Here is a 9,858-nt window from a genome sequence, read left to right as displayed (position 1 = left end):
CGTGATCCGCCCATCTCGGCCTCCCAAAGTGCTGGGATTACAGGCTTGAGCCACCGCGCCTGGCCTATTTTTTTTTAAGACAGAGCCTAGCTCTGTCGCCCAGGCTGGAGTACAGTGGCGTGATCTCGGCTCACTGCAACCTCCACCTCCTGGGTTCAAGCAATTATCCTGCCTCAGCCTCCTGAGCAGCTGGGATTACAGGCACATGCCACCACGCCCAGCTCATTTTTGTATTTTTAATAGAGACGGGATTACACATGTTGTTCAGGCTGGTCTCGAACTCCTGACCTCATGATCTACCTGCCTTGGCCTCCCAAAGTGCTGGGATTACAGGCGTGAGCCATTATGCCTGGCCTATTTTTATTTATTTTTTAATTTTTTGTAGAGACAGAGTCTCACTATGTTGCCTAGGCTGGAGGCTCCTTAAACCTCACCACTCCAGGTCTTGAACTCCTAGGCTCAAGTGATCCTATCTCCTCATTCTCTCAAAGTGCTGGGATTACAGGCGTGAGCCACCGTGCCCTGCCCTGACCTCTTTTTAGTTTATTTATTGTGTTTTTTGTTTTTTTTTTCTTGGGACGGAGTCTCACACTGTTGCCCAGGCTGGAGTGCAGTGGCACAATCTCAGCTCACTGCAACCTCTGCCTCCCGGGTTCAAGCACTTCTTTTGCCTCAGCCTCCCAAGTAGCTGGGATTACAAGTTTGTGACACCACACCTGGCTGATTTTTGTATCTTTAGTAGAGAAGGGGTATCGCCGTGTTGAGTAGGCTGGTCTCGAACTCCTGACCTCAGGTGGTGATCCTCCTGCCTTGGCCTCTCAAAGTGCTGGGATTACAGGTGTGAGCCACCATGCTTGGGTTATTATGATTTTTTAAACATTTTATGTATTTGAGATGCAGTCTTGTTCTGTCTCTACTCCCAAGGTGGCGTGCAGTGGCACGATCTTGGCTTACTGCAACCTCTGCCACCCAGTTCAAGCCATTCTTCTGCCCCAGCCTCCTGAGTAGCTGGGATTACAGGTGCCTGCCACCGTGCCCAGCTAATTTTTGTATTTTTAGTAGAGACGGGGTTTTGCCTTGTTGGCCAGGCTGGTCTTGAACTCCTCAGGTGATCCGCCCTCCTTGGCCTCCCATTGTGCTGGGATTACAGGCGTGAGCCACCACGCCCGACCCTGACCTCTTTTTTAAAACCTCACTTTGTGGGACCACTCTTGGTTTTCCTACCAAAGTGCTTGACTTGTTAAGCCATAAACATGGTATGATCTCTTTGTGTGTGTGTGACGGAGTCTTGCTGTGTCCCAGGCTGGAGTGCAGTGGGCCGATCTCAGGTCACTGCAACGTCTGCCTCCTGGGTCCGAGCAGTTTTCCTGCCTCAGCCTCCTGAGTAGCTGGGATTACAGGTGTGTGCCACCACAGCTGGCCAATTTTTGTATTTTTAGTGGAGACAGGGTTTCACCATGTTGGCCAGGCTGGTGTTGAACTCCTGACCTTGTGATCCTCCTGCCTCGGCCTCCCAAAGTGTTGGGATTACAGGCGTGAGCCACTGGGAATGATCTTAAGATACAAAAATATGGGGTTCATAACCCCTTAACCTTGGCACAGATAAAAATGTATACCCTTGTGCTGGGAGTGACAGGTGATTCTGAGGCCCTTTTGTGTGGGCTGGTAAGGGGCGGTGTTGGTGATTCAGAGGCTGTGCCCGAGACAAGGCCGGTGAGTCCAGCAGCTGCAGGCTGACCTCCGGAAGCCCCGTCTCCCTCGGGGAGGTGCTGGCAACAGATGTAGGAACGGACTTTGCTTTGTGATGTCCACGTGTGATGGGAACGGGGTTAAGTCCACCCTTGCAGGAAGCTCTGGTGACTGAGTCTGGAACGTGCGGCATGTGCTGGTATGTGCCTTGAGGCATTGGAGCCGGCGGTGTGGACCTTGGGCTCCGCTCAGGACGGGCAGGGCTCACTCTCCCCACTCCGCTGTGTTTCTGGCTTGCAGATGGGTGGAACCAGCAGCTGTGTGGAGGTCTGAGCTGTGTGCTGGCTGGGCTGTGTAGACACAGAGGTTTGAGACTGCCCTTCCCCGAAGGAAGCTGGAGGCTCCTTACACCCCGCTTCTCCCGGGGCCTGTCTGTGAAACCTGGCTCGCCTGGCCCGCAGGGTTGGCTGTGGGTGGTCACTGGGCACTTTGTAACCAAGCAGCATCCTGCGTTTTCCCGTCTAACAAACTCCGGTGTCTGCACCCGTGACTGCTGTACATCAGGCCCTGGAAATCAAGTCAAGGGCTGAAAGTTCGGCCAAAAGTTCATCTCTGACTCAGAATCCCGTGTTCACCAAAGACCAGTTGGGGTTCTGTGGGTGCTGATCGCCCTGCTTATCTGGGTGTGTGTTAAAACCCAGCCCTGCAGTACGTAATTATATTCCGGGTGCCCCTAATAACAACTTGTGAGTGCGAGATGAGGTGTCTTACCTTATCCCGCTCAGCTGAAGACATTGGGGGCTGTCACATTTTGAGACCCCAGACCTATCAAGCACACAGAGAACGTGATACTGCTCACTCCGCCCCTGGCCACCCAGGGGTGGCTGCTGTCATGTGCGCAGTCCACCTGAGGTCTGAGCTGGCTGTTGGGCCCCTCAGGTGTCTCTGTGTGTTGCATTTTTTTCTCAGAGGAGAAATCTGCGGGTTGGGGCCCGTCCTGCTCAGACCTGCCCGTGTCTCTGTGTCCAGTGGACTTTGATCCAGGGGCCTAGGGTACAACCAAGCCTTCACTGGTGCCTTGGCCCTTTTCCGCCTCTGTGATTGTCGCCAGTGTTTTGTAACTGATCTGATCTGGGGAAACGTCGTGTTGGAGTGTGCTGCCAATGTCCCCAGTAGGATTTCGGAGGCAGCTGCAGGTTTCGGCGCTGCCGTGGGCAGGGCTTAAAGGAGGAGCTCAGAGCGGCCTCCATGTTTCTCCTTTCCAAGCCCCTGAGGTCTCTAAGCTCCGGGAGGGTTGGATGGGGAAGCATTGCCCCGGGGTGGGGGTGGGGTGGGTGTCAGGAGCTCAAGAGGCTCTGGAGGCATCTCAGCCAGACTTGAGCTCTCCAGCCTGGGCGACAGAGTGAGACTCAGTCTCAAAAAACAAAAAAAAAGCAACTCTAATGGCTTTTTAATGTGTGAGCTGAAGTGTCAGGGGGTGGTCTCTTCTGGTTCTCTTTCAAAGCTGTCCCTGGAGAGCGTATGGAAGAATGTGGTGGCCAGGGCTGCAGCGGGTTTCCCTCTCTCCCTTCTCTCCTGTCCTCTTCTTCCTCTCTCTGTCTCTCCCCCTTCTTCTTCCTCTCTCTCTCTGTTCTCATTCTTTCCTTGTCTTTCTCTCTGTCTCTCCCTTCTTTTGCCTTCTCACCTCTTCCTCTCTCTCTCTCCTCTCCACGCCTTCTTCCTGTCTGCCTGCCTGCCTGTCTCTCTCTTTCTCTGTCTCTCGCCTTTTGCAGGGCTGGATTTGGCAAGCACTTTTTCTGAGCGCTGCAGCTTGGTGCATTTCTGCTCATTTCCTGTTAAGCAGTACCCAGGGCTCCCTGAACGGAGGCTCTGGGAGGACGGCCCTGTCTTCCTTTTCCTCTGCACTCCTAGAAAAACCTGCTGACCAGGCCCTGAGAGCGGGGTCATGGGGAGACTTCCTCACCACAGCAGGAAAATAGACCGACCGTTTCCTCCATTGGACCTGACTCAGCAGCGGCCCACTGACCGCCTGGGAGAAAGGGCTCCTGCCTGGCGGGCTGCAGTTCCACACGTGGGTAAGGGGACAAAGCACCCAGCAGGAGTCATGCCGCCTGTGACAGTCTGTAGGGGCGGTGGTCATGGCAGATACTCAGGATCCAGACGGCCTCAGGCCAGCGAGGGCGTGGGGTGAGTGGGCCCCAGTCCCCTCCCCGGGCCGGAAACGGGCGTCTCCTCTGCCCTGGCCCTGAGTGGACAGATCCCCGCGTCGTCTCAGGCTGGTGGGAGTGATGATTCCGTTGCCTTTGCCACTGGATGATGAGCCCGTTGCCGCCAGAGCCAGGCATTTCTGCTCATGGCTGCATCCCCAGTGTTTGGTTTAATGGCTAGCCTGCCCCAGGAAGCCGGTAAATATCACATGGAAGGACGGATGGGCCACCGTGACCCCCACCCTACGGCGGATGGCTGTGTGCTGGGTTTGTGTGAGCATGCCCTAGAGGAAGAGGAGAAGCACGTCCCCACCTGGCCTGGGGTACAGTTCAAGCTCTCAGCTGACTTTCGGGAGCTTCCGGAGCCCCTGCCTTGGTCCCAGCTTTAAATGCTACTCTTCCCCTGCATAGGGAACTCACATAGTCAACCCTTCCCGCCCATCCTGTGTGGGACCCTGTACTCTCCTGCCTCCTGTCCGTGTCATTGGCCTCTTCTACCTCCCAACCCCACTCTCTCCCCACTTCCTGTCTGCCCTATAATGAATGCATTTCTATCTCCCCTTATCCTTGGCATCTTCCGGGGCTGCATGTGGGAACTGAGTTCTCAGCCCTTGGAACATCTGGCTTTGGAGTCCCCCACCCACACACCACACGCTGGTGTTTGTGTGAGGTGCTCTCCTCCTGTCAGACGGCAGCTCCTGAGGCTGGGTTGTGCCCGGGCGTGTGTGATGGGCCATGTTCCACTGGGCACTAGCCTGCTGATGAGGTCGCCAGAGACACCCCCTGCAGAGGCTGAACTGGAGGGCTCCTTCTCAGAGTGGGGGGCTGTCCCCCACGGGGCCCCTGCAGTGTCCCTGGTAGTGGCTCAGCAGCAGCCCCGGTCCGCCGGCCAGGCATCTGACCAGGCCGTGACAGAACACCGGGGGGCAGGTGGCTGGCAGGGCCTCGGAGAACTCGGTCGGGAACAGGTCCAACTGCTCTGAAAAAATCAGCAGCTCAGGGAGTGTTTCTTGTGGTTTAGGGTGTGTGTCCAACTCCAGGGCTGCAGCTGACAGTCACCTGAACTTGGCCGGGTCAGAGGGGCCTGACTGTGTCACAGGCAGTTTCTGACCCGGAGCCTGCCTGAGCAGGGTCCTGAGGAAGCCGAGCCCAGACGTCTGCTTCCCCCCTTGATTGAGGCCAGGCTGAAATGTACCTGCTGCTGCTCGGCTGGGCCAGTCTGCTCAGAGTTGGTGGTTCCCTGGCTTGAATGCTTCCCCAAACTAAACCATTCCCGGCCTCCAGAAACTGGCTCCCCAGCCCTGTTTGCCAAGATTCTTAGGGCTTTCGCCATGGCTGGGCCTGGCTACTCGTCGTGCAGCTCCTTCCCTGGCCTCCGTGCCCAGGTGCTGCAGTGACTTCTCTCTGATTGCCACAGTCGGCCCTGCGGCTCCTCCCCGTTCTCCCTGTGGACGGCCCCTTCTGTCTCTGAGCCTGCTGTCTCCCGTGCATTCGTCACCCCTCTCTGTACCTGCCTTCTAAGCCTGCGTCCCCTGTCCCAGGGTTCAAACGTGACACTCTCATGACTCGCAGACCACAGCACACAGCTGGCAAGCGGTGATGCCCTGAACTGACAGCCAGGGTTCATCGCCTTTCCTTTAGCTTGAACCCATTAGTTGATTCGGCCTCTTTCCTCTTAAATTACTTCTATTTTATCACTTTTAAAAAGGGGATTGTGTTGTTTTTCCTTGCTCAATAACAGTAACTGGAATAGGCTGGACACGATGGCTCATGCCTGTAATCACAGCACTTTGGGAGGCCGAGTCAGGTGGATCACAAGGTCGGGAGTTTGAGGCCAGCCTGGCCAATATGGTGAAACCCCCTCTTTACTAAAAATACAAAAATTAGCTGGGCATGATGGCGTATGGCTGTAGTCCCAGCTACTCAGGAGCCTGAGGCAGAAGAATTGCGTGAACCCAGGAGGCAGAGGTTGCAGTGAGCCGAGATCGCGCCAGTGCACTCCAGCCTGGCAACAGAGCAAGACTTCATCTCAAAAAAACAAAAACAAAAACAAAACAAAATTCGCCGGGTGTGGTAGTGTGCATATCTGTAATCCCAGCTACTCGGGAGGCTGAGGCAGGGGAATCGCAAGAACCCTGGAGGTGAAGGTTGTAGTGAGCCAAGACAGCACCACTGCACTCGTCTCAAAAACAAAACAAAACAAACAAACAAAAAACTCACACAGTAAGTGGAATAACAAATACAACAGCAACAAAACAATGGAATAAAATCTTCCTGGATACCCCACCCCTGAGCCTGAGGTGTTCTCTCTTGTGAAAGAGCTGTTCAGGCTGGACGTGGTGATTCTTGCCTGTGATCCCAACACTTTGGGAGGCTGAGGCAGGAGGATTGCATTAGCCCAGTTGTTCAAGCCCATTTGGGCAACATGATAAAACCCCGTCTGTACCAAAAATTAAATTAGCCAGTCATAGTGGTGCACACCTGTAGCCCTAGCTACTTGGGAGGCTGAGGTGGGAGGATTACTTAAGTCCAGGAGTTCGAGGCTGCAGTGAGCTGTGATCGTGCCACTGCCCTCCAGCCTAGGCAACAGAGCATGAACCTGCTTAAAAAAGAAAAAAAAAAAAATCTGTGCTATAGTAGTGCCCACCTGGAAGTTCCTCCTTGCCAGAATAAGAAATATGGAAGGGGAATTGTGGCAGTTGTGTTCTGACCACGTGATTCGTGTGCCTTGTGCCTGTGTTAGCTGCCACATTGTGGGAAATGCCTCATGGAAGGCATGTTGCCTTTTCCCTTGGGGCCCGCTGCCATACCCTCTGCAGTCTCGTCTCATAGGATCGAGGGATCTCACACACTGGGATTCAAGCTCAGGAAAGAGGGCTGATGGCTTGGTAACAGCCAGGTCCTGAGTACCTGGGGAATGGCATGGAGGCTGGAGACCCTGCAGTCAGCATTCTTAGGGAGTTCCCAAATATCACTGGGCACAGTGGTGCACACCTGTAATCCTAGCTCTGAGGGAGGCAGAGGCAGGAACGCTTGAGCCCGGGAGTTCGAGACCTGCCTAGGCAGTATAGCAAGACTCTGTTCTCCAGGAAAAAAAAAAAAGGGTAAAAAAAGAAATAAAAAGAGTTCCCAAACATCACCCAAGCAGTAATGCAAATATCTTCCTCCAGGACACCCCCATCCAGCCCTGCCTGCTGGAAGCAGAACTGCTGACTGATTATTTTTCTGCTGTCATTTCGGGACTCTGCCCCAGTACTAAGCAGAGACCCTTGTTCTCAGAAAGCCCCTGCGGAAGGAAGTTCTGGGAACTTTCTGCCCGCCCTCGCCGCAATCCCCTGCCACCCGCCTCTGTGGGATGAGGCCCCACCGCTGACTCAGGCAGGCATCCATCAGCCTAACAGCCTCACTCATCAGAGTCTCGATTGTTGGAAACGGACGGGCAGCCCTGGCCCTTCAAGACCAGCCTTTGTGGCTCAGAAGAGGGTAGCCCAGGGACCTGGATGGACTTTCTCCATCTCCCAGCCTTCACTCACCCCAGCGTAAGATCATCTTCGTCCTCTCCTGAGGCCTCTGTCGGTTTTCTCTGAGGTTGAGAATCACCGCTATTATTTAGGAAGGAAGAACAACCCCCAGAACTGCAGAGCGAGTCTCTTGCTTACTCTGGTCAAGTCAGCGTTCCACCCACGAGGAACCTTGGAGCTGCCGGACCCCTGGCTGAGCAGAGTGTGGGTGTCCGGGAGGTATGTGCTGCCCACTGCGGAGGCTGACTCGGAGGCCGCTGGAATGCTGCACTGGGGGTGGTTTTGCTCCCCCAGCTTTTACATTTTTATTTCATACTTACAGAATCCTGTGTATTTTTCCAGTGTTCTCCCACGCCCAGCCTTCCCACAGCAGCCTTCCCGGCTAGCCCCAGGGCACCCTGTGCCCGTCAGAAGAAGGCACTAGTGGGCACCTCTGTTGAGTGGGGTCCCTGTGTCGCCATCTAGACTGGCTGAGGGTTCCATAGTGGGCAGCTGCACAGCCAGGGAGGGTCTTTGGGACCCTGAGAGGGAGGGCAGGGGAAAGACCTTTGGTCCGTCTGCTGCAATCACGTTTCTGGAGCCCAGGAGTCCACTCGGCTGTCAGAATCCAGGAGTCCACTCGGCTGTCAGGATCCAGGAGTCCACTCGGCTGTCAGAATCCAGGAGTTCACTCGGCTGTTAGAATCCAGGAGTCCACTCGGCTGTCAAGAGGAGCCGGTAGGGGGTCGCCGTCCTTCCAAGAGGGGTTGCCTCTTACCGCATTCAGAACACGTTCCCTGGGCCGCACGCTGGTCAGCACCAATATGTGGCACAGGACACCTCCCTTGTTCAGGCACCTCATGAAGGTTGTATCATAAGATACAGATACAGAAAGATACCTAAGAATGACCAGCTGATGACCGGGTGCCCACAACGCCACCCAAATGAAGCCAGAGCAGGGCAGGCGCACCTTCACTGCGTGTGGGTTCACTGCTCCAAAATGTGCGGGGTTGTGCGGCAGTCTACACCGCCTGTCAGCAGGATCACGTGCTTTCTTGCTTGGTTTCTTGTACCCTACTTTTTTTTTTTTTTTTTTTAATAAAACATAGATGACTATATACACACATAGAATAAAGTTTTTTTTTTTTTTTTTTTGAGATGGAGTTTCTCGTCACCCAGGCTGGAGTACAGTGGCGCGATCTCAGCTCGCTGCAACCTCCCCCTCCCGGGCTCAAGCAATTCTCCTGCCTCAGCCTCCCAAGTAGTTGGGATTACAGGCACCAACCACCACACCTGGATAATTTTCATATTTTTAGTAGAGACAGGGTTTCACCATGTTGGCCAGGCTGGTCTCGAACTCCTGAGCTCCATCGATCTGCGTGCCTCGGCCTCCCAAAGTGCTGGGATTACAGGCGTGAGCCACCATACCTGGTCACCTGCTTTTTAGGCTGAGCACTGCTTGTGAGTACCGTTCACACTGGCACACGAGGCTCTACTCGCATCCACAGCTGCGTGGCTTTCCCTCGTGATTATTCCACAGCATGTCTATCCATTCTCCGGCCAGTGGACATTTAGAGTCTCCAAGTTTCTGCATTTTCGCACAGCCTGGCAGTGAGCAGTCCTTTGCGACACATCTGAGAGCTTCTCCAGCGTGGTACCATACTTAATATGATCATCTACTGTAGTGCTTAATGACTGTGCCTGTGAATAGCCACTGCACTCCAGCCGGGGCAACATAGCGAGACCCTGCCTTCAAAAAAAGAAAAATAGCCACATAGGTTTTCAACGGTCCTAGCCTGGAAAAAAACAGCCTGTTCAATTTGCATGACCCAAAGTCTTGGACCCGTGGCTAGCAATATCATGTGTTGCGCACTCGTAAAGTGTGTTATTTCAGCCCTCCTCCACTGTGCTGTATGTGCCTGGGGCCTTGGCCAGGAAGCCAAGTGGACGGGGAGGAGGCTCCCAGCTCAGAGTTAGCTCTGTGTGGTCCAAAGCGGGATGAACTGGGGGGTTCCTGCGCCTTCACCTCTGAGGACTCTGCTTCTGCCGGGTGCTCTCCTCACAGATGTAACATCCCCTCCAGCCTGTAAATTCCTCTGGAGTCCATGTTTTCAGTTTTGTTGTGCACAGTGAGGCCATGCTTACAGAAAGCACCTAGCACCCAGGCTCGTCGCAGAGGGCAGCTCGGGCCAGGACGCACGAACCATCCCCATTCCTCACACACTCCCTGTGCAAATTCACCTACTTGCCAAGATTTATTTGTAGCAGCCGGGCACGGTGGCTCACACCTGTAATCCCAGCAGTTTGGGAGGCCGAGGCGGGCAGATCACGAGGTCAAGAGATTGAGACCATCCTGGCCAACATGTTGAAACCCTGTCTCTACTAAAAATACAAAAAATTAGCCGGGCGTGGTGGTGCACGCCTGTAGTCCCAGCTACTCGGGAGGCTGAGGCAGGAGAATC

The sequence above is a fragment of the Colobus angolensis genome, unplaced genomic scaffold (genome assembly GCF_000951035.1).
Source record: "Colobus angolensis palliatus isolate OR3802 unplaced genomic scaffold, Cang.pa_1.0 Scaffold22, whole genome shotgun sequence".
NCBI classification, from domain to species: domain Eukaryota; kingdom Metazoa; phylum Chordata; class Mammalia; order Primates; family Cercopithecidae; genus Colobus; species Colobus angolensis.
The sequence above is the reverse complement of the archived record's forward strand: the minus strand, read 5'-3'. Positions refer to the sequence as shown.